Raw genomic sequence first — 26,209 nt, 5'->3', positions numbered from 1 at the left:
TCCATCTTCCAAGTGCAAGCTATTCTCCTGCCTCGGCCTCCCGATTATCTTGGATTATAGGCATCTGCTACCACGCCTGTCTAATTTTTGTATTTTCAGTAGAGACAGGGTTTGACCATGTTAGTCAGGCCGATCTCGAACTCCTGACCTCAGGTGATCTGCCAGCCTCGGCCTCCCAAAGTGCTGGGATTACAGGTGTGAGCCACTGCGCCTGGCCAGATTTTATTTATTTACTTTTTTCAGTGCATTGAGGTCTAAAAGCAATGATGGTTAAAAGTGCTGGCATATTAGCACGAATATTTTCTTTCCTTAGGTTTATACTTTTTGTGTCCTCTCTGGAATATCTTTGTCTAACCCAAAGACACAAATATGTACTCCCATGTTCTTTCTCTATAAGTTTTATAGTTTTAGGTTTTACATGTAGGACAATGATCCATTTCAAGTTAATTTTTACATATGGTGTGATTTTAGAGTATAAACAGTCTTTTTTTTTTAAATTTTGGAGGGGATGTCCACTAAAATTGTTCCAGCACGACTTACTAAAAAGGCTACTGTTTCTTCCTCTCACCATTGAATTACCTTGGCACGTGTGTCAAAACTCAGTTGACCATATGGGTCTATTTCTAGACTTTGCAGCCTGCATGATTAATCTGTATATCTATCCTTTTGCCAATGGCACAATTTGGGGAGAATTGTTATGTTAATAATATTGAATCTTTTGGTCCATAAACATGGTATATATCTCAACATATTTGTATATTATTTTATTTCAATGTAAATATCTTTTGTTAGATTTATTTAACATTATTTTATATTTTTGGTATTATTGTAAAGGGAATTGCTCCTTAAATTAAATTTTTCAGTAGTTTGCTGTTAGTATATAAGCATATACATTTTAATGTTTGCCTTACATAGATTTTTATATATTAACCCAGTATCCTGTGACCTTGGGAAATTCACTTATGGATTCTAGTAATTGTTTTCTAGATTCCCTGGGATTTTTGCATTAAAAATCATATAATTTGCAAATCGGGACAGTTTTACTTCTTCCCTTTTGATCTTCTTTGCATTTATTTTTTTTCCTTCTTATAATGGTTAAGACCTCCAATACGATGTCGAAGAGAATTTTAGAATAGTGGTCATGGTATCTTTGCCTTGTTCCTATTCTGGGGGAAGATAATTCAGCCTTTCATCATTAATTATATTGTACTTATTTTATAGATGCCCTCTATTCATTTGAGGAAGTTCCCTACTATTTCTGATTTGCCGTAAGTTTTTATCAAGAATCAATGTTGAATTTTTGTGAAATGCATTTTCTGTATCTATTGAAGTGATCATATGGGTTTTCTCCTTTTTTTGTTAATATAATGAATTTCATTTATCAATTTTAAAATGTTAAACTAACCTTTCATTCCTGAGATAAGCCCTACTTAATCTTTAAGTGTTACTCTTTTAATATTCTATTGATTTGATTTATTAGTATTTTGTTAAGGATTTTGCCTCTATGTCAGTAAATGATATTGAGCTGTAAAATGTAAATACAATCTTTGTCAGGTTTTGCTATTAAGCTTATGTTACTGTATTAGTTTGTAGGGCTACTATAAAGAAATGCCACAGAGTGAGTGGTCTAAACAATGTAAATTAATTTTCTCACAGTTCAGGAGGCTAGCAGTCCAAGATCAAGGTCTTAGCAGGTTTGGTTTCTCCAGACGTCTCTCTCCTTGGTGTGCAGATGGCTGCCTTTTTGCTGTGTCCTCATGTGGTCTGTTCTCTGTGTACATATGTGCCCCTGGTGTCCTTCCCCTTATAAGGACGCTAGTCATATTGAATTAGGGCCCTATCCTAACAGCCTCGTTTTAACTTAATCAGCTCCGTAAAGACCTTATCTCCAAATACGGTTACAATCCGAGGTGCTAAAGGTTGGAACTTCAGCATACAAAGTTTGAGGAGGCACAATTCAGTCCGTAAAAATTAACCTCGTAAAATTAAGTGGATGGTGTTTTCTCTTCCTCTCTTTTCTGAAAAACATATCCTCCCCTCTTCTCTTTTCTGGAAAACATTTGTGTAACTTTGATGTTTTTACCAGTGAAACCATCTGGCCCTGAAGTTTTCTTTTTGGGGAGGTTTTTCATAACATACTCAATTTGTTTATTAGATATAGGCTTATTCAGATTTTCTGTTTTTTTCTTGTGACTATTTTGGTGCATTGTAATAGTTTAAATGTAATAGTGCATGCTAATAGTTTAAAACCTACAAAACCATTGTATTGTTGAATTTGTTGGCCTAATGTTGTTCTCTTATTATGCATTTGATGTCTTGCTGGGCATGGTGGCTCACACCTGTAATCCCAGCACTGTTGGAGGCCAGGGTGGGAGGATCACTTAAGGCCAGGAGTTTGAGTCCAGCCTGGGCAACATACCAAGACCTTGTCTCTACAAAATGTTTTTAAAATTAGCTGGGTGTGGTGGCATGCTCCTGTAGTTCCAGGCACTTGGCAGGCAAGGTGGGAGAATTACTGGAGCCCAGGAAGTGGAGGCTGTAGTTAGCTATGATTGTGCCACTGCACTCCATCCAGGAAGACAAAGTAAGACCTTATCTCCAAACAAACAAACAAACAAACAAACAGAGCTTTCTCAAACTCTTCTTATTTAAAATGTTATACCTTTTAAAAATAAGAGGGAAAAAAATCAAGATTCATCTGATTATTCTGGATGCTTAACTTTTCCATATAAATTTAACAATTAGTTTGTCAATTTCTACAAATAGTTTGCAATTTTGATTGAGAATGCAGTTAGCCTGTAGATTAGTTTTGTGGAAATTGCCACCTTAACAATTTTACATCTTTAGATCCATGAACACTGTGTGTATCTCCATCTATTTATATCTTCTTCAAATTCTCTTGTCAGTGTATTGCTGTTTTTAGCATACATATCTTGCACAAGTTTGTTGGGTTTATCCCTAAGTATTTTACATTTTTGGTGGCATTAAAAATGGTACTGTTGTCTACATTTCAGTTTCTAGCTATTAGTTTAATATATTTTTATATATTGACATTATATCCTGTGAACTTTCTAAACCCATTTATTAAATCTAGCAGCTTTTATGTAGATATTTCTGGGATTTTAATGTACATGATATGTTACCTGTGAATAAACACAGTTTTATTTCTTCTTTTTTTTTTTGAGATGGGGTCTTGCTCTGTTGCCCAGGCTGGAGTGCAGTGTTGAGATCTCAGCTCATTGCAATCTCCATCTCCCTGGTTCAAGCAATTCTCCTGCCTCAGCCTCCTGAGTAGCTGGGATTACAGATGCCCACCACCATACCTGGTCAATTTTTGTATTTTTAGTAGAGATGGGGTTTCACCATGTTGGCCAGTCTGGTCTTGAACTCCTGACCTCATGATCTGCACACCTCAGCCTCCCAAAGTGCTAGGATTATAGGCGTGAGCCACCATGCCCGGCCTATTTCTTCTTGTCCAATCTGCATGCCTTTTATTTCTTGTCCTTTTTAAAATTTCTTTTTCTTTTCTTATTGCATTATACTAGATTCTCAAGTAAAAGCAATGAATGAAGACATCTTTGCCTTGTTTTTGGCAATAGGAAGAAAAACATTTAGTCTTTCATCATTAATCATCATATTAAAAATAGGTTTTGCTTCATCTTTCATGAGATTGGGGAATTTCTCTTCTCTTCCTAGGTTGCTGAAATTAGTACATGTCTTTAATATTCTATGTGACGAAATGGGAAGTACATGTGAAGTACTATTGCTGCATACAGAAGTATGACGATTGCCTCAAGAAAGCACTTGTGTGATTGAGTAGTGAAGTGAACTGATTACTTCTTTTTGTGGAACATTATTTTTACTTAAAATAACCAAGGACAAACTATGACTACTTAGACTTAAGTATCTGGCAGATATTTTCTCAAGAAAAAAAGAAAAAAAAAAAGGTTGTGTTAGACGAGGAAGACAACTGACTATATTTGCTAACATTTGTAACATTTGCATTTTAAACCAAAAATTTGAATTTTGAAAAATGTATATTCACTATCCTGGGGCTTAACATCTTCCCAGTACTTTAAGACTTTTTTGTGGTGGTGATATCAGCAAATGTGATTTTTCTGATGTAAAGAAAAATGTCAACATTTGGAAGATCTATATAATTTAGTGAACCAATTTTTTTTTTTTGAGACGGAGTCTTGCTCTGTCACCCAGGCTGGAGTGCAGTGGTGCAATCTCGGCTCACTGCAACCTCCGCCTCCTGGGTTCAAGCGATTCTCCTGCCTCAGCCTCCCGAGTAGCTGGGATTACAGGTGCCCGCCACCATGCCCAGCTAATTTTTGTACTTTTAGTAGAGACAGGGTTTCCCCACGTTGGCCAAGCTGGTGTTGAACTCCTGACCTCAAGTGATCTGCCTGCCTCGGCCTCCCAAAGTGCTGGGATTTCAGGCACAAGCCACTGTGCCCGGCCTCAGTTGTATTCTATTAAACCAAACTTTAAGAGATTTGCAGGCCAAGACAGGCAGATCACGAGGTCAGGAGATCGAGACCATCCTGGCTAACATGGTGAAACCCCGTCTCTACTAAAAAAATACAAAAAAAACTAGCCGGGTGAGGTGGCGGGCGCCTGTAGTCCCAGCTACTCGGGAGGGTGAGGTAGGAGAATGGCGTGAACCTGGGAGGCGGAGCTTGCAGTGAGCTGAGATCCGGCCACTGCACTCCAGCCTGGGCGACAGAGCGAGACTCCATCTCAAAAAAAAAAAAAGAGATTTGCAAAAGTGCAAAATAATTTTTTTTTGGAATATATAGTTGTACATAAAAATATATGTGTTAAAATGTACTGATTTATTACTGTTATTTTTTTGTTTTGTAAAATATATATAACATACAATTTACCATTTTAACCATTTTTTGGTGTACAGTTGAGTGGCCTTAAGTGCATTCACGTTGTTGTGCCACCATGACCACCATCTACCTATCTCCAGAAATTTTCATCTTCCCAAACTGAAACTGTACCAATTACACCAATTACACAGTAACTCTCCATTCCTCTCTCTCCGGAGCCCCTAGCAACTACAATTCTATTTTCTATCTCTATGAATTTGACTACTCTAGATGCCTCCCTCAAGTGCAATCATACAATGTTTGTCTTTTTGTGTCTGGCTTGTTTTACTTAACATAATGTCTCTAAGATATATTAATGTTGTTACTGTTATTTTTAAATTAAATTAATGAATATAATTTTTTTTTAAATCTCAGTCTTAATTTTTTTTTTTTTTTTTTAAGAGACAGGATCTTGTTCTGTTGCCCAGGTTGGTTCAATGGTGTGATCTAGGCTCGCTGCAACTTTGAACTCCTAGCCTCAAGTGATTCTCTCACCTCAGCCTCCCAAGTAACTAGGGCTGCAGGCACACACCACCATGCCTGGCTAATTAAAAAAATTTTTTTTTGTAGAGAGAGTGCACAGACTGGTCTCAAACTCCTGGGCTCAAGTGATTCTCCTGCCTCAGCCTCCCAAAGTGCTGGGGATTACAGGCATGTGCCACCACATTTGGCCTAATTTTTTTCTTTTTGAGATGGAGTCTTGGTTTGTGGCCCATGCTGGAGTACGGTGGTATGATCTCAGCTCACCGCAACCTTTGCCTGCGGGGTTCTAGTGATTCTTATGCCTCAGCCTCCTGAGTAGCTGGAATTACAGACTATGAGTAATGCCCAGCTAACTTTTTGCTTTTTTAGTAGATGTGGGGTTTCACCAGGTTGGCCAGGCTGGTTTTGAACTCCTGGCCTCACGCGATCTTGAAGAGATCCCCACCATACTATTTAATGAAGCTGGGGCCAGCTTAGAAATGAACTCTTATGTTAATTTACCCTCCTTTCCTGCCTCATTTGCCTGTTCCGCACTCTTAATGTCCTCAGATTACACCTCTCAATAAAGTGCTGGTCCTTAAATTTGCTTTGACTCTGTTTTCTGGATAACTCAGGCAAAGACAATGCCCAAAACAGTATAGCAAGTGCTTAAGAAGATATTTTATAAATAAACTAAGAAAAAATTTGGCTGTAAATATAGAAATATAAATAGTTTTCCTTTAGTAAATTGAGAATTCATGACAATAGGAGCCCTAAAATTGAGATTAAAAAAAAAAAAAACACAACACTTTCAGCTACGTGTATGACATTGACATTTTTGTAGAATATTTCCTTTTTAAAAATATAATGTTTATTATTTAGGATTTGTCTAATGTTTCCTCATGATTACATTCAAGTTCTGCATATCTAGTGAGAATGCTTCATAAGTGATACTGTGTCTTTCTTAGGGAGTCACATTTACAGGTTCATACATTATGTCTGTAATATCAATTCATCATCTGGCCAAGATTGCTATTCCTTTTTTTTAACACGTGCATTTAAATGTCTCTACTTTTCTCATTTATCATCTCATCATTATTATCCACCTCAAATAATATAGTAGGCCTCATTTTTATTGCCTCCTGTTTCAGCCCCTCACGACTACCAACTAAAAGGTAAAAACCACAGAGGCAAGGATGTCTGCCTGTTGTTTTCAAGGATGTAATATTTTCCAAATGTGTGTACAGTGCCAACCACTTATTTATTGAATGCATGAATGAACAGATGATGATTCAGATTAGTAGATCAGAGAATTTGTGTCCTTTATGACAGAACATTATTTTAATTTTTTTAGAGTCAGGGGATCTCACTATGTTTCCCAGGCTGATCTTGAATGCCAGAGTTCCAGCAATCTTCCCGCCTCGGCCACCCAAAGTATTGGGATTACAGGCATGAGCCACCGTGCCTAGCTGTGCCTAATTTATATATTACATTTTATCATGGATACATATATTTAGGAAAAACATAGTATATATGGGGTTTGGTACTATCCACGGTCTCAGGCATCCACTGGGGGCCTTGGAATGTACCACTCTCAGATAAGGAGGGACTACTACTACAAAATAATAGCTTTACTATTTTTTCCAGTTCTGTGTACATTTGTAATCAACAGTAAGAGAGTTTTAATGTTTTGACAAACATTTAAAGGTCACAGGATAGTCATAATTGTTCCATTGATTATTATTATTATTATTTTTAGGACAGAGTCTTGCTCTGTCACCAGGCAGGAGTGCAGTGGCGTGATCTCAGCCCACTGCAACCTCTGCCTCCCAGATTCAAGCAATTCCCCTGCCTCAGCCTCCCAAGTTGCTGGGATTACAGGCACGTGCCACCATGCCCGGCTAATGTTTTGTATTTTGGTAGAGATGGGGTTTCACCATGTTGACCAAGATTGTCTCCATCTCCTGACCTCGTGATCCACCTGCCTTGGCCTCCCAAAGTGCTGGGATTACAGGTGTGAGCCGCCGTGCCCGGCCTCCATCAATTATTAAGATCACTTTGCACAGTTTCAGCTTGCACTCTCATTTTTATGGTTCTGCACTGCCTGCACTCTCTGCATTCAAGGGAAGGTGCAAGTTAAATGCTTAAAAATGAAAAACAGAATGTTCTTACCATAGACATGATCTGAAAAAAATGAAGAACCACTGACTGGAGATGATTAGCTGTAGATATTAGCCTCCCATTTGGATCAATCCCAAATCTCTATCTCCAGCTTAAGTTTCCAAGTGACTTTCGGGCATTCTACCAGCACTTAGTATGCAATACATCCAAAACTGAACTTCATCCTAACCCTCCCACCTACCAAAAAGTGCCAAGCAACTTGATTCTCTATCATAGAGTATCAGTTAGGATTAGTTTTGATGGCTAAACAGAGACCTAAAATAACAGTAGCTTAAACAAAGTAAAGATTAATTTTTCTATCAAAATAAAACTCTAGGGTTAGGCAACCCAGGGCTAATTCCAGTATAATGAATCACCAATTATTAGGAATCTAGGCCTTTCCTATTTTTTGTTCTATAATCCTTACCATTAAGCTTTTATCTTCAAGTTACTTCGTGGAAACAAACCAGCTGTGGGTGCTCGAACCTTGCTATTCCAGGCAGAAAGAAGAAAGGTAAAGAAAAAGTGCCGCCACGTGCTCTTCGAGATACTTTAGCAAACTCTCACGGATGCCCCATCCCAAAATGTCTGCTTATGTCTTATTAGACAATCCGATCTGTAATGGAGACAGAGAGACGTGGTTTTTAGCTGGGCACGTTGCTATCTTTTATGTTAATACCATATGGGTCAGTTACATAGAAAATGGGTAGAATGAATATTAGGCAAGCAATTAGTGATCTCTTGTCAGACTTCCTTAATGATCCTACGATTCACCTAGTCATCAAGCCAGAGACTTGGGGATTATCTGAGACTCTTCTGTCTCCCTCACTGCCCATATCCAAGGTTAGTTTATTATACTTTCTAAATATCTTTTGCATTTGGAACTCCAGTTTTTCCTTTGATGCTCTATTGCCTAGAATAGTACATGACAGAGATTGTTGATGTTTATAAATGTTTGTAAAATTCTGATTCAATAGCTACTTTTCCTACAACTGGGGGAAGTTATGTCAGTGAACTTTACATCAGAGTCTTCAAATAATATTCAAAGAACATTCCTATTATATTATAAAGTGTAATTTCTGAAGTTCTTTAAGTTACAAAGCAATTTCCTATTCTCCAATACTAGTGGGAATTGAATTAGTTATTCAATTTCAGCAATATGAAACGTACTCCCCTCTCTGATATTTAATGTTTCTTAATTGTATAACTTTGTCTGTTAGTAGCTTCTTTCTCTTACACTCTCTCCTCCAGAAGACCTCTATGGGACTTCCCTCAACCTGCCCCCGCGCGCGCGCACACACACACACACACACACACACACACACACACACACAGTGGTGGCCTCAAGAATCTTGTTCCTTACGAAGTCAAAATGTCAAACATCTCAATGGCAGGTATGAAAAACAGTAACTCTGTCCCTGCTGAGCCACCTGCTGAATATTCCATATGCCAGGTGCTAATTTTAGGAGAAAGAAAGGAAAGTTTAAAAATGTATTCTCTTCTCACTGCTCAGCAAGAGCCTCCTTTCCTTTTCTTCTCAAGCAGCTGCAGCAGAAGCTTATGTGAATGCAAAATACAAGCGGTATTAGAAACAAGGCAGAATTTAAAAGAATTCACCAGATGACTTAAACAAATAAACCTATTGGGTTAAGCTTATTGTTCTGGAGAGACTAAACACTGTGACTGGCCTTGGATTGATGGAATTCACTGGAATAGAGCAGGACCGACAAATTGGGATAAAATATTTGGCAGTTGTACTTTGTCCGAGGACAAATGACCAGCTTACTTTAAATTCATTCTCTGCAGCTGGGGAGTGGGTGGCCAGGTCTGCATCATACCTATTGTAGCCGAGTAACATTTCTTGACTTTGACAGGCTGCCCCCATTTGATTAGATATTTTACAAAACAATGTGCACCGCAGATCATTTGCAAAATGTTTTTGTTTCTCCAATTCCTGACATTCTGGGATAAATGAAGACCTCTGCAAGCTCTGAACATGCTCAGAGAATGGGTTGTTTTGACAAGCTGGAAAATAGACTATCTGCCAGCAGTCTGCAAGCCAGAGCTTTAATAGTAGTCATATTACAAATGCTATTTTCTCTTTGCCTTTATCGTATTCCTTTATAACTCTAAGTATTTTATTTGCTCAAATAGTTTATTTGAACACAGCAGCATTGGAGTGGGCAGTGGGAGCAAAAACACAGAGACCATTGTTGCAATTTCTTACTGCATTTGAAGTAATAGTTTTATTAATTTGCTTTTTCCAACTAACATTTCATGCAAAGTTGATGCCATTTCAACATGATTCTGTATAATAAGTTTAATGTATGGAAATTGGGATATCTAGAAGTTATGAAACAAGGAACCAATTAGGTATACAAAAGCTGATGACTCACTATAGAAGTATTCTTGGCCTACTGTGTTGTGTGTTAGTAACCATGGCCTACCCCAATTCCCATTTCTTTTAGTTGTGGAAGCTCTTGTGACTGCTTATCCCTATGTTTATTTACTGCTCTTTTTTTAAAATCTGTGCCTCTGTGATGTTTCCTCATCTCCTAACATTTCTATTTATTCATTTTAGAAGCTAGACGTCTGCAGAAAGTGCTAGCTAATCAGTTAAGAATTATTCTTTATCCCTTTAGTATTTGTGTTAAATGTAAATGTAATCCTAGGCATTTTATATTTTAATTTGGGGGCTTATTTTGGAGATTTATTATTATTTTGTCAGTAATTATATTTGGAACTTTTTCATTCTTAAATCGGATTTTATTTTTATTATTTATATATTCTTTTGAGACAAGGTCTCACTTGGTGCCCAGACTGGAGTGCAGTGGTGTGATCTCGGCTCACTGCAACCTCCACCTCCGCCTCCTGGCTCAAGCGATCCTCCTGGCTTAGTCTCCCAAGTTAGTAAAACTACAGGTGTGCGCCACTACGCCCCGCTAATTTTTGTATTTTTGGTGGGGTAGAGACAGGATTTTGCCATGTTGCCCAGGCTGGTCTTGAACTCTTGGACTTAAGTGATCCACCTGCTTGGGCCTTGCAAAATGCTGGGATTACAGGTGTGAACCACTGCACCTGGCCCAAATCTGACTTTATGATTGAAGACAGATCTTCCTAAGAGACTGCTTTTTCCCACAAAAATAATTATTTTAGGAAGAACAAATAAAAATTTAAATAAAAGGAGCCTCTAATTGACCTTCAACTGATAGTCACAATTTTGCAAAGGAGAGGACTCTATCAGCTCTCTCGTTCCTACCTCACATCTTCCCCACTTAGTGCAGCATGGTCTTGGGCCAGTTACTTAACATCGCTGAGCCTCAATTCCCTTATCTGTGAAATGTGGATAAGAATAGTACCTACCACTAGGATGTTTATAAGGATTAAGAGTTAATGTGTACAGGCTGGGCGCGGTGGCTCACGCCTGTAATCCCTGCACTTTGGGAGGCCAAGGTGGGCGGATCATGAGATCAGGAGATCCAGACCATACTGGATAACATGGTGAAACCCTGTCTCTACTAAAAATACAAAAAAAAAAAAAAAAATAGCCGGGCGTGGTGGCAGGCACCTGTAGTCCCAGCTGCTCCGGAGGCTGAGGCAGGATAATGGCGTCAACCTGGGAGGCGGAGCTTGCAGTGAGCTGAGATTGCGCCACGGCACTCCAGCCTGGGTGACAGAGCGAGACTCCGTCTCAAAAAAAAAAAAAAAAAAAAAAAAAAAAAAGTAAATAAAGAGTTAATGTGTACAAAGTGCAATGAACCACACCTGGCACGTAATAAAAGTTCCAAAAAATATTAGCTATTGTTATTGTAAAATTACTTCTATATAGATACATTTTCCTATCCTTTCTACTTTTCTTTCTCCTTCCCACATCAGCTTGTGAGAGAACAAGTCACTTCTAAGGATGCTAGGAGATTAGGAAGTGTGACCTGAAGCTGTAGTCACAGTCTAATCGTTTTGATAAACCCAAATGTTTAAATCCCAAAGAAAAAAATGTTCACGAAGACTGCCATATTGCACAACTCCAGGGGGCACCATCCACTTGGTAGTCAGAGTGACTGCTGTTCCTAAAATTGTGCAGTGGACAATCCATGCAGCTATACATGGTAGCTCTGCATCCTACCATTCAATTACTTTGTTTATTTTCCTCACAATTCATTGTTTTCTGTTTCATGTAAAGTTATGTGTGCATAATGACTGTGGACTGTGTTTAGGGTGGTGGTCCCATAAGCTTATAATACAGCATTTTAACTGTGCCTTTTCTATGGTTAGCTATGTTTAGAAACACAAATACTTACACTGTGTTATAATTGCCTACAGTATTCAGTACAGTAACATGCTGTCCAGGTTTGCAGCCTCAGAGCAATAGACTATAACATGTAGCCTAGGTGTGTAGTGGGTTATATCATCTAGGTTTGTGTAAGTACATTCATGATGTTCACACAATGACGAAATCACCTAATCAGGGATTTTTCAGAATGCATCCCCATTGTTAATGCATGACTGTATGTGTAGTTATATACACTCACTATATGACACACACACATAAAGCTTATCCATTGTTTTCCTTATACAAGTCTTTTTTTTTCTTTCTAAAGGTGTTGAAATTCAACTGGGAGTTATATGTGTTTGTGTGCATCAAGGTTTATATTCACACCTACATGAAGTATTAATAGTGATAGAAAAATGTAAGAAGGTAAAGAATAAATTACATTTAACTGAGTTGAAAATGCTCATAATTTATAAACATGATTGCTTTTTCTTACCTCTATGAGATGATTACAAATGGCTCAAAGCAAAGTATGTGAATAGAACCAAAATATTTAATTAATTGATCATTGAAGTGATAGGGGCTGATAGTAGTTTTCCTGTCACTAAATAAAAGACATAGTCAAGCTGTGATAAGTGTGATTGGCTAAATATCTCCACGATGTGTATGTCCGCTTTCTGTCATGTGTCTGTAGACACTGCTGGTGATTTGAATCAATATAACTTTTTTTATTATTGTGAATAAAATGCTTCATTTAGTTAGTTGTTTCTTTGACATGAGGAAAAATTGTTCTCTGATGAACTACTTCAAGAAATATCCATTGAATTTTGAATACTGTAACAGTTTTATTTCAACTTATGACCAGGAATGGAACTACATACAGGTGGTACTGAATTTCTACAAGATCCTCACTGCCATTTAAGCAACACAGATGTTTTCTTTATTCTTAATGAGTTAATCCCACTGCCATTCAAGCACAAGGAAGAAGCAGAAGATGCCCAAAGGCCTGTGTAGTTAAAGGGAGTAGAATAAGCAAAAAGCCTAGCTAATCTACAAATTTGATAATTCACCCTTGAATAATTGAAAGTTTGATATATTTGCATTAGGAATGTGTGAATCAAGAGCACTGAAGTTCAACACATGCTGTGCTAAAATTAAAACAGTACTCAGATGGACTGAACCATGATTTATGATGTGCTTTTTTCAGTCTTTGGCGTAGAATTTCCCTACTTACAAAAGAATCACAATGGAAAATACATAAAACTGTAGCTTTCCCTCTTGAGATGAATATTCTGCATATACTGATCTCTTGCTTCTTAAGTTACCATTCAATTCACTTCAACAGTCGTATAGTGAGCACCTTATTATGCTATTTCTGAGGATTCAAGGACGAATAAAACATAGTCACTGTTCTTAAGTCGTTTTCTCTCAATCTAAAGGATTGAAATAAAGTCAAGGCATCAAGGTACTGGGTTGGGGAGGCATGAAATAAAGTGTGAAAGGATGTAGGGCAGACATTTGGGTGTTGTTCTTTATAGCACTTTTTTTAGTAATCACTGTTAAATTGTTCTCCTACCCAGATTGCTTCCCCTATCTTTGTCAGCTCTTAGTATTGTCAACCTATCTTGTCTTGGGTTTAATAAAATATTCATCTAATAAATATGTGTGTTAAACTCTTAACGTACAAGTAACTTTTTGGGTGTTGTCAGTGACACAAAATGATTATCTTATAGCTGCTCACAATTTTCAATATTGGTTGAAAAGACAGTCACAGGAACTAACCCCCAAACAAGTCAAATGATGATTAACTTTATCATAGGATTATAAATAGCACTCAATAGGGACAATGTGAAGTCAGAGTTTAGTGTGGAGAATCAGGTTCTTGACCAAGATTACACCACTGGTAAGCAGCAGAGCTGGGGTTTGAGACCAGGGCTACCGATCGCCAACATCAGCGTTCTTTTTACTTTAAAATTACAACACAAAATAACATCATAAACATCATTGCTTATCACAGACATAGGCAACGTTAAAATTGTTTTCAGCATTTTGTGTGGAACGTTTACTTATTATTATACTTTTGATCTATTGAGGGTCTTTTAGGGCCTTTTTCACACTCTGGTCTTCCCTTCACCTAAAGAAAAACTCCTTTCTTTAGGATGCAATGTAAAGAAACATGGACACTGAAGTATATCGCTGGTTATGTAGAGCCGGGGTCGTCAATCCCCGGGCCATGGACAAACTTTTCTCCCATCTGTGGAAAAATTAACTTCCATGAAACCGGCTCCTGGTCCCAAAAAGGGTGGGGAATGCTAACATAGCGTCTTCAGTTTCCTTATCTATAAAAACCTTGCAGGGTTGTGGTAGAGATTAAATGAAATAATTAATGCAAAGTCTCTAGCATAGCATGTCACTGACGGACCACTCTGGAAAGGTGAGTCATCTTCCCTTGAATTAAGAGAAAATATGCCTTTAAGTCAATCTGAGACAATACATTACAGCTGACAAGGATTGGCGGCCTATCTTGTTTACCTCCGTTGTTGCCCAGAGTGGAGCATGGAAATCCAGCGCACTGATACTCTTCTCTCAAGGTCATATTGACAAATGTAAGCAGAAGAAGTTTGATCATGTTTCTGTTTCTGTTTCTCGAGAAGTGACAACCTACTCCTAAAACATATTAAATAACTGGTCTGGATTTGGGGGACTGTTATCAACATTTAATAGTTCCAATAATAAGATTGTGGGAAAATAATTTGACCTTCTGTAATTGTTAATGATGTTGAACAACTTTTTATTGGTTTATTGGAAATTTATATTTTTTCCAGCGATTTGTCTGTTAATGTTCTTTGTCCCTTACTTAGTAATTTTCAGGAACTCTTGATAGATTATGGAATGTAATTTTTTTTTTTTTTTGATACAGAGTCTCGCTCTGTCGCCCAGGCTGGAGTGCAGTGGCACAATCTCGGCTCACTGCAACCTTAGGCCTCCCAGGTTCAAGTGGTTCTCCTTTCTCCTGCCTCAGCCACCCAAGTAGCTGGGACTACGGGCATGCACCACCATGCCTGGCTAATTTTTTGTATTTCTTAGTAGAGATGGGATTTCACCATGTTGGCCAGGCTGATCTGGAACTCCTGACCTCATGTGATCCACTCACCTCTGCTTCCCAAAGTGCTAGGATTACAGGGGTGAGCCATGGCATCTGGCCTGTTGGTATATCTTTTAAATATATAGCTTATCTTCAAAAGATACACTGCATATCTTTTAGTTAGTTTACGTTATCTTTTCCATACATGAATTCTAAAGTTTTATGTAGCCCAATCTGCCAAATCTGACATGCCCTGTGAAACTCTCTACAATTCAAGACTATATATATGTCTTCCATGTCCTAGTACCATGTGTTCAAAACAGTATACTTTCTCCTCTGAATTGCCTTTTCACCTTTGTCAAAAATCTGTTGTCTATATATGTTTGCATGGTTTTATTTCTGGACTCCATCCTGTGCCAATGATTTCGTTGTCAATCTTTCTGATCAATAATTGCACATTGTATTGGTTACTGTAGCTTTACGATATGTGTTGAAATCAGGTAGCATTAGCTCTCCAAATTTTTTGTTCTTTTTCAAAATTGTTTTGGCGATTGTAGATCCTTTGCATTTCCATATGAATTTTATAATCAGCCTGTCAAATTCTGCCAAAAGGCCTGCTTGAGATGGAAATGAATGTACAGCTCAAATTGGGAAGAACTGATATCTTAACCATATTGAGCCTCCTGAAGCATGAAAAAGGTATATTTCTTCATTTATTCAGATTTTCTTTAATCAGTGTCAGTAATGTTTTGTAATTTCCAGTATGCAGGATTCTTACATCTTTGGTCAGATTTATCCCTAAATATTTTCTAGTTTTTGATGTTATTATAAATGATATTGTTTTAATTTTTTAAAATTTTCACTTGTTCATTCATGGTAAATAGAAATACAATTGATTTTTTAATATATTAATTTTGTATCCTGCATGCTTGCTAAACTCATTATTAGTTCTAGTACCTGTTTTGTAGATTCTTTCGAATTTCCTACATAGATGGTCATGTTGTCTTCAAATAATGACAGTTCTACTTCTTTCTTTTCAATCTGCGTGACTTTAATTTATTTTTCTTGCTTACAACCTCCAGTTAAATGTTTAATAGAGGTGGTGAGAGCAGACATAATTGTCTTTTCCCAATTTTAGAGGAAAGCTTTCTGTTTTTACAAGTATGATGCTAGCTGGGTTTTTTTTTTTTTTAATAGATGCTGTTTATTAGATTGAAGATTCCCTTTTATATGTAGTTTGCTGAGATTTTTTTTTTATCAGAAACTGACGTTGGATTTTTTTTGAAGGCTTTATCCATGTCTATTGAGACGATTATATGCTTTTCTTTTTTTTTTTTTTTTTTTTTTTTTTTTGAGACGGAGTCTTGCTCTGTGGCCCAGGCTGGAGTGCAGCGGCGGGATCTCAGCTCACTGCAAGCTCTGCCTGACGGGTTTACGCCATTCTCCTGCCTCAGCCTCCCGAGTAGCTGGGACTACAGGCGCCCGCCACCACGCCTGGCTAGTTTTTTGTAATTTTTTAGTAGAGACGGGGTTTCACCGTGTTAGGCAGGATGGTCTCGATCTCCTGACCTTGTGATCCACCCGCCTCGGCCTCCCAAAGTGCTGGGATTACAAGCTTGAGACACCGCGCCCGGCCACTTTTCTTTTTAAGTTTGTGTTTATATGGTGTCTTATATCATTTTTTTGAAAGTAAAACAACTTTGATTTCCTGGGATAAAGCTAACTCAGTCATGATGTTTTATCCCTTTTGATTGATTTGCTAAATTTCGTTTAGCATTTTGCATCTATGTTCCTGAGGGATACTGGTTTGTAAATTTTTTTTTCATTATGTGTCTGTCTGGTTGTAATACCAGAGTAGTGGAGAACTCACAGAATTAGTTGGAAAGTATTTCCTCTTCAATTTTTTGGAAATTTATGAAGAATTAGAATTATTCATTAACTGTTCATTCATGAATGTTTCATTAACATTCATTAAATGTTTGGTGGAATTCACGAATAAAGCCATCTGGATCAGAGTTTGCTTTGTGGGAAAGTTTTTTGACTGAAAATTTTATTTAATAGATATACATATTTTTGTTTTGTTGTTTTATTTTCGAGACACAATCTCAGGTCACTGCAACCTCCGCCTCTTGGGTTCAAGTGATGCTACTGCCTCAACCTCTCAAGTATCTGGCACTCACCATCATGCCCTGCTAATTTTTGTTTATTTTTAGTAGAGTCAGGGTTTCACTGTGTTGGCCAGTCTGGTCTCGAACTCCTGGCCTCAAGTGGTCCATCCACCTCGGCCTCCCAAAGTACTGGGATTACAGGTGTTAACCACCTGATGCCCGGCCTATCTCTTTATATTATCTTTTTTCTTCTTGAATGGGCTTTGGTAGTATGTGTCTTTCATGTGTTGGTCCTTCATCGAAATTGTTAAATATATTAGTTTGTGGTTGTTCATAATATTGCCTTATTATCCTTTTAGTATCTGTAGATATCTATATTGATGTCATCTCTCTGACTCCTGATATAGGTAATTTGTGTCCTCACTCTTTTTTCCTGATCAATTTAGAAATTTATCAATTTTATTAATCTTTGCAGGGTACCAGCTTTTAGTTTCCTTTTTCTTTCCCCCAACCTTTTTTTTTTTTTTTGAGACAGAGTCTCACTCTGTCACCCAGGCTGAAGTGCAGTGATGTAATCACAGATCACTGCAGCCTCGGCCTCTGGGGCTCAAGTGATCCTCCCACCTCAGCCTCCCAAGTAGCTGGGAACACAGGTGTGCATCATTTCATCCAGCTAATTTTAAAATTTTTAGTAGAGACAGGGTCTAGCTATGTTGCCCAGACTGGTCTCGAACTCCTGGCCTCAAGGGATCCTCCTGCCTTGGCTGCCCAAAATGCTGGGATTCCAGGCACCAGCCATCTTTCCTTTAGCTTCATTGATTGTGTCTCTGGTTTTTCTGTTTTTTATTTTGTTTTATTTCTTTGATTTCTTCTCTGATATTTATTAATTCCTTCCTTTTGCTTATTTTGGGTTTAATTTGCTTTCTGTATGACTTAAATCCTATTATGTTTATTGTAACTTGTTTTGTGGCACAAAATATTGTTTATCTTGGTAAAATATCCCATTTGCACTTGAAAATAATGTGCTTTCTGCTATTGTTTAGTGGACCTGTCTATACATGTCAATTAGGTCATCTTGGTTGATAATGTTTGAAAAACCTGTATCATTACTGATTTTCTGCTGACTTGATCTATGAATTATTGAGAGGGGGTATTGAAATGTTTTATTAGAATTGTTGATTTTCTATTTCTCCTTCTAGTTCTATTAATGTTTGTTTCATGTATTTTGAAGCTCTTGTATTAATTAGGTGAATAATGTTTTCAGAATGTCATATCCTTTCGGCTAATTGAACCCTTTATTAGAATGAAATGACCTTTCAAACTCTCTAGTAACAATCTTTGCTCTGAAATCTAGTTTGTTGGTCATTAATATAGCAATTTATTCTTTCTTTTGTTAATGTTAGCTTTCTTTTTCATTTTTAAAATTAACCTATTGGTGTTTTTCATATTTAAAGTGTATTTGTTATAGATAGCATAATATTTTCTTGCTTTTTAATCCAATCTGATAACTTCTGTCTTTTAATTTGGTGTGTTTGGACCATTTACATTTTTTTTCTTCATATTTATATATCTTTTATTGACAAATAAAAATTGTATATATCTATGGTGAAAAACATGATGTTTTGAACCATGTATACGTTGTGGAGTGGCTAAATCAAGCTTATTAACATATGCATGATTTCACAGTTATCTTTTTAAAATTTTTATTTTTAAAAAATTTTTGTGGATGCATGGGTAGGTGTATATATTGATGTGCTACATGAGATGTTTTGATGTAGGCATGCAGTGTGTAATAATCACATCATGGAAAATGGGGTGTCCATCCCTCAAGCATTTATCCTTTGTGTTTCAAACAATCCAATAATACTCTTTTAGTTATTTTTAAATGTACAATTAAATTGTTTTGATTATAGTCCCTATGTTGTTCTATCAAACATTAGGTCTTATTCATTCTTTCTAACTATTTTTTTGTACCCATTAACCATACCCACCTCCCCAACACAACTCACTACCCTCCCCACCCTCTGGTAACCATTCTTGTATTCTCTAACTCCATGAGTCCAATTATTTTTATTTTTAGGTCTCACTCGTAAGTGAGAATATGTGATGTTTGTCTTTTTGTGCCTGGCTTATTTCACTTAACATAATGCCTTCCAGTCCCATCCATGCAGTTGCAAATGACTAGGATCTCATTCTTTTTTATGGCCAAATAGTACTCCATTATGTATAGGTACCACATTTTCTTTATCCATTCATCTATTGATGGACACTTAGGTTACTTCCCAATCTTGGCTACTGTGAACAGAGCTGCAACAAACCTGGGAGTGAAGAAATATACTGACTTCCTTTCTTTGGGGTGTATACCCAGCAGTGGGATTGCTAGATTCTATGGTAGCTCTCTTTTTAGTTTTCTGAGGAACTGTTAAACTGTTCTCCATAGTGGTTGTATTAATTTACATTCTCACCAACAGTGTATGAAGGATCCCTTTTCTCCACATCCTATCCAGCATTTGTTATTGCCTGACTTTTAAATAAAAGCCATTTCAACTAGGGTGAGATGATATCTCATTGTATTTTTTTAAAACCTTTCCTATGGTGCTGATCATTGTAGTTTTTATTTGCATTTCTCTGATGATCAATGATGTTGAGCACCTTTACATATGCTTGTTTACCATTTGTATGTCTTTTGAGAAATGTCTATTCAAATCTTTTGCCCATTTTTAATAGGATCATTAGATTTTAGTTATCTTTTTTGGGTGATAAGAACTTAAAACCTACTCTCTTAGAAATCCTCAAGTATACAATATGTTGTTATTAAATATAGTCACCATGTTCTACAATAGATCTCTTGAACCTGTTCCTCCTAAATGAAATTTTGTATCCTTTCATCAACATTTTCCCAATATCAGCCTTCAACCCTGAATCCCTAGTAACTACCATTTTAATCTCTGCTTCTATGAGTTCAGACTTTTTTAGATTCTACATATAAGTGAGATCATACAGTACTTGTCTTTCTGTGCCTTGTTTATTTCACTTAACATAATGATAACGTCCTCTAGGTTTATCCATGTTGTTGTAGATGACAAGATTTGCTTCTTTTTTTTTTTTTAATTTATTTATTATTATTATACTTTAAGTTGTAGGGTACATGTGCATAACGTGCAGGTTTGTTACATATGTATACTTGTGCCATGTTGGTGTGCTGCACCCCTTTTTTTTTTTTTTAGTCTGAATTTCTTTAACCATTTATCTGTTGAGGGACACTTAGATTGATTTCTTTTTTTTTTTTTTTTCTTCAGTTGAGACGGAGTCTTGCTCTGTTGCCTGGGCTGGAGTGCAGAGGCACGATCTCGGCTCACTGCAACCTCCGACTCCCAGGTTCAAGCAATTCTCCCACCTCAGCCTCCTCACTAGCTGGGATTACAGGTGCATGCCACCATGCCCGGCTAATTGTTGTATCTTTAGTAGAGACAAGGTTTCGCCATGTTGGCAAGGCTGTCTTGAACTCCTGACCTCAAGTGATCTGCCTGCCTCTGCCTCTCAAAATGCTGGGATTACAGGTGTGAGCCACCACGCCCGGCTCCCTAGCTTGATTTCATATCTTGGCTATTGTGAATAATGTTGCAATGAACATGGGAGTGCCAATAGCTCTTTGATATATTGATTGCATTTCCTTTGGATATATACACAGCAGTGGGATTGGATCATGCTATAGTTATATTTTTAATTTTTTGAGGAACCACTATACTGTTTTCCATAATAACTATACTGATTTATGTTCCCACAAACAGGCACAAGTGTTTCATTTTCTTTTTCTCCATATCCTTACCAAGACTTGCTATGTTTTCTCTTTTTTGATAATAGTTATTCTAACAAGTGTGAGATAATAGAAGTATCTCATTATAGTGTTTTGTTTGTTTTGTTTTGTTTGTTTGTTTGTTTTTGAGTTTTTGAGACTGAGTCTGGCTTTGTTGCTCAGGCTGGAGTACAGTGGTGCAATCTTGGCTCACTGCAACCTCTGCCTCCTGGGTTCAAGTGATTCTCATGCCTCAGCCTCCAGAGTAGCTGGCATTACAGGTGCGTGCCACCATGCCTGGCTAATTTTTTGTATTTTTAGTAGAGATGGGGTTTCACTGTATTAGCCAGGATGGTGTCAATCTCCTGACCTTGTGATCTGCCTACCTTGATCTCCCAAAGTGCTGGAATTACAGGTGTGAGCCACTTCGCCCAGTCCTGTTGTTCATTCTTGTATCTTTCTGTTTCGTCTCATTTAATCACCATAATAACCCAACAAGACAGGAACTATTATTATCCCCATTTTTCTTTCTCTTTTTTTTTTTTGGCGGTGGGGAATGAAGTTTCATTCTTGCCACCTAGGCTGGAGTGCAACGGCGCGATCTGCGCTCACTCCAACCTCCGCCTCCTGGGTTCAAGTGATTGTCCTGCCTCAGCCTCCCAAGTAGCTGGGATTACAGGCATGCACCACCACGCCCAGCTAATTTTTGTGTTTTTAGTGTTTTAGAGGTGGAGTTTCATCATGTTGGCCAGGCTGGTCTTGAATTCCTGACCTCAGGTGATCAGCCCACCTCGGCCTCCCAAAGTGTTGGGATTACAGGTGTGAACCACCATGCCCAGCCTCATTGTAGTTTTAATTCACATTCCCTGATGATGAGTGGGTTGACTATTTTTCCATATACCTGTTGGCTATTTGTATGTCTTCTTTTGAGAAATGTCTATCCAGGTTCTTTGCTCATTTTAAAATCAGGTTGTCTTCTCACTATTAACTTGTTTGAGTTCCTTATATATTTTTGATATTGACCCTGTATCAGAAGTGTTGTTTACACATATTTTCTCCCACTCTGTAGGTCATCTTTTTACTCTGTTGATTGTTTCTTTTGCTGTGCAGCAGCTTTTTAGTTTGATGTAATTCTATTAGGGTTTCCATTATGACTGGGGGAATAGTGTATTATGTATTCTTTTGTGTCTGGTCTGCTCTTCTCTCCACTCAACATTGTATCTGTAAGATTTATTTGTGTTGTTTTATGTATCAGTAGTTTGCAACTTATTGATTGATATCTAACATTCCAATATGTAAACAAACTACATTTATTTACCAATTTTATTATTGATGGACATTTAGATTGTTTGAGGTTACTATGAATAAAATTGCCATGGACATTTACGTAGGAGTGGTTTGATAGGTATGTGACAGCACTATGCACTAGATGCTGTGAGAGCACAGATGGATGTTTCTGGGGAAAGTGAAGCTTGAGCTGAGTTTTTAGGGGCGTAAGAGGTGACTGATGGGAAAGTAAAGGAGAGGTTTCTAGACAGGAAGAAGAGTCATAAGCAAAAAGGAAGAGAATCAGTAATAAATTATAAGAAAGGAGGCAGAAAAGAGACCAAAGTGGTACGTGGACATTGTTATGATAAATTAAAGAGCTCAAACTTCACCCCAAGGAATTTCAAACATGGTAAGATTTTCTTTCAATAAAAATATCTCTGATCACAGCATGGAAAATGGATTGGAGAAGGGTGGAACTGGAGACTGGGAGACCTGTTAGGAAGTTTTGGTGAGGGGCTTTCCAAACCAGATAACAAAACATTATGTTATAAAGTTACAACAGTTAAGTCACCATGGTAGTCTACCAAAAAAAAGATAGATTTGAATGTACAATTTGTGTATGGTAAAAATAACACAATGCTACTGAACAAATAATAAACTAGGGAGAAAATATTTCAAAATATATAGTAGACAAATTGTAACTATATTAATAATTCCCTAAGATAAATAAGAAAAGAGCAAAAAATCTAATAGGAAAATAGGTAAGGAATACAAAGGGGCAATCTACAGATGAAATACAAATGGACAATCATGAGAAAATGTTAAACTACTGCCTAAGTGATTATGTCTAAAATTAAAATAATGAGAAAAAATTTACATCTCAGAGTAGCAAAAGGTAAGAATATTTATGATATCAAATGCTGGCTTGAGAATAGGGAAACACATGTTTAAAATATAAATTGGATGGCCGAGTGTGATGGCTCACGCCTATAATCCCAGCACTTTGGGAAGCCGAGGCAGGCAGATCACCTGAAGTCAGGAGTCCAAGACCAGCCTGGTCAACGTGGTGAAACCCCATCTCTACTAAAAATACAAAAATTAGCCAGGCCTGGTTTGCCTGTAATCCCAGCTACTTGGGGAAGCTGAGACAGAAGAATCGCTTGAACCCGGGAGGCGGAGGTTGCAGTGAACCAAGATTCCACCATTGCACTCCATCCTGGGCAACAAGAGTGAAACTCTGTCTCTAAAAAAAAAAAAAAAAAAAAAATTGGTGCAATCATTTGGAAAGCAACTGGCACGTATCTTTTGACCTTGAACACGTTACAGGAAATATTTGAAATATTTACACAGAAATTTTCCCAGAAATATTTTCACTATAAAACAAAGATATACTTCCAATGATATTCATTTGAATGTTGCTTATAATAGTAAAAGCATGGGATAATCTAAGTAGGGTTTTGAGAAGCTGTGTTACATCTATATGGTGGAACACTCTTCCTATTTTTAAAAAAATTAAGCATATATATATATATTTCAAGAATAGAAAGGTATCGACAGTATGCTATTGGGTGAAAAAGGTCAAGTTCTAGAAAATAATGGAAGGTATGATGTTATTTTTACAAACATTTGTTAAATGTAGTATATGTCAGAAACTGGGCCATTAACTAGTGATCCAGAAAAGAACAAGATAGAAAAAGTTCTGGCAATTGTGGAGTTAAAAAATTGTCAACAGGTTAAAAATCATTAACCCCTGGGGAAAGCAAATGACAGAAGTGAGAGGGGGAAGGATGTTTACTTTTTCCTTTATTTACATATTTGGATTATTACATTTTTGTCAATAAGCAACTTTTGCTTTTGTAATTTAAAAACTAAGCCTTAAAAGAAGTCAGTTATACTATTTTTATCAAATATTTAAAGCAGTGGTAAAACCAATTAACATTCTTGAAAGTGTGAAGAAATGGATGCTCTTATACTCTGTTTTAGAGAGCTTTCATTTGCATATACATTTTGGATTGCAACTTGGTAATATATATTTTTTAAAACCTTAAAAATTTGCTTTGATACAAAAATTTTCTAGGAATTTATCTTGGGGAAAAATTTAAAAGTATGAAAAAATCTACAAATATGTTCATTGCAGCTTTCTTTATAACAGTGTAAAATTGGCAACAACTTAAATATCCTTCAACATGGGATTGCTTAATTAAATCATGGTACAAACGTAAAATTTAAAATGACTGTTGGCAGCATGTCGGTTGCCACCCTAACCGTCATCTTCCTTTTCTCCCTTGCTAACAGAATTGCCATTTTTTGAAGATATTGAGTGGCAAGATGATCAAGGAAGACGGGTGCAGTTCAGGTAGTGAATTGTGATTGATGATGGTCACCTTACACCCACATATTTGGTTTAGGAGTTGACAGATGGTCTATTTCCGGTCAGTGAGACATCAAAGTAGTTATTTATGGAGGTTTTTGGAAGTATGCATTATATTTAAGAGGTGTATGAAGAGAAAACTGTTTATTTTCACCTTCTTTGGATATTTTGTGTGAAGATGTAAGAATGTGATGCTTGGAGCTATGTAGCTATCTGAGGCTCTTGAGAGAAAGTCATGAGTCACAGAGAAACCACCCAAAGCCTTCACTGTTGAATGGTCATGACCAGTTTTGAAACTGTCTAATTCCAGACTTTTTAATTATTAATTGTTTTTGGTTGAGCATCAACATTACTTACAAGTAAAATTGACCTGATTGATAAAGCTCTATACGCAGTGAAAAGATGTACAACTCTGGAATTAGCTTATGTTGAAATCATGGGTAGCTCTTACTAGTGCTACTCACCATTACACCATGAACTATTTACATAAATTATCAAAGCCTTAGTTTTCCCATCTGTAAAATGGAAATAATATAGTTTCTATCTTATAAGGAAGTTTTTAATGTCAGTGACAAATCTTTATGTATATATAGAGAGAGTTTAGCAGAGTGACTTTAGTGAAGCTCAGTATTAACTATTGTTAATAAAGTAACAATATTAATCTATACTGATATAGAGGGTATACATGTAACATTAAGTGATGAAAGCATTATTATGTACAGCAGTTACCATTTTATAAAAATAAATACATATCCCTAGAAAAATTCTAGAAATGCATACCAATTAAGGTATTATTAATAATAATGCTTATCTTTGGGTATTAGGATTACTGATACTTTTAATTCTGTTCTTTTTATTTTTCTAAATGTTCTGGAATTTTAAAAGTAAGCATATATTATACGCATACATGTATATATACACACACATACACATATATGTTTTAAAGCAGTTAAATTTGGTGGGTGGTATGAAGAGGCAGAAAGAATGGAAAAACCTGCAGAGAATATTCAGAAGGAGTGAGGAATAGGGAGTGAGAACAGCTGCAGAAGCAAAGGGAGGAACTGATTTTAGGAAAGGGGTAATCAACATTATGGAGTGCTTCTGGAGAGTGACAAGTCAGATAAAGATTGAAAAGCATTCACTGAGTTTCATCTTACGGAGACCAGTGGTTACCTTAGAGAGAACTGTGTCAACTAAGAAACCAGAGTGCAGTGAAAATGAGAAGTAAATGCTCAACTAAGAAAGGAGTTGAAAAACGACTAAATGGCAAAAGTAAATGTATATTAATCTTTCAATAAGCTGGACTGTGAAGAAGAAAGAGAGGGAGTGTTTCAGGAAAAATCCAGCCAAGAAGAGATTTAAGCTACAGAATGGGAGAGAGAGTAGTTAGGGCAGGGGTCCCAAAGAGGCAGAAGAAAATGGTATCCAGTTGTATTTGTGTGGGGAAAAAATCTTTCAGTGAGAATTTTCATCACTTCATTTAGTGGTGTTTTTCGCTCCTTTAATGGTGTATTTTGAGGGACAGAATTTCATAATTTTAATGTAAAATATTTTTCATTATTGTCAGTGATTTTATGTCTTATTGTAAAAATAATTTCTTATCCCAAGGTCATAAAGATGCTCGCCTATATTCTCTTCTAAAAATGTTTAAAATTTGCATTTAAGTCCATAGTTAATCTTCAATTGATTTTTGTTTATGGCATGAGGTAGATATCTTATTTCATCAAAAAATGATAGCCAATTATCTCAGGTTTGTTACTTTTATCCATTGGTATTTGGTGGTACCTCTGCCATGCACAATAGTGATT

General features: G+C 36.8%; 1 protein-coding gene across 2 annotated transcripts in view; it reads left to right on the top strand.

Moving 5' to 3' along the window:
• The window catches only part of LOC116268611 (zinc finger protein 280D-like), a 244,960-nt gene that overhangs the window by 8,605 nt on the left and 210,146 nt on the right, over window positions 1-26,209 (top strand). Inside the window, exon 2 of one of the 2 annotated variants that reach the window (XM_031669278.1) lies at window positions 24,326-24,386. The exons of the other annotated variant lie outside the window; for it this stretch is intronic. The gene's annotated coding sequence lies outside the window, so the exon portion shown is untranslated. The remainder of the gene's footprint in view (window positions 1-24,325; window positions 24,387-26,209) is intronic. 2 annotated transcript variants of the gene reach the window in all.

The sequence above is a fragment of the Papio anubis genome, chromosome 7 (genome assembly GCF_008728515.1).
Source record: "Papio anubis isolate 15944 chromosome 7, Panubis1.0, whole genome shotgun sequence".
Classification (NCBI taxonomy): Eukaryota; Metazoa; Chordata; class Mammalia; order Primates; family Cercopithecidae; genus Papio; species Papio anubis.
Note: the sequence above shows the minus strand (reverse complement) of the source record. Positions and strands in the feature narration are given on the sequence as shown.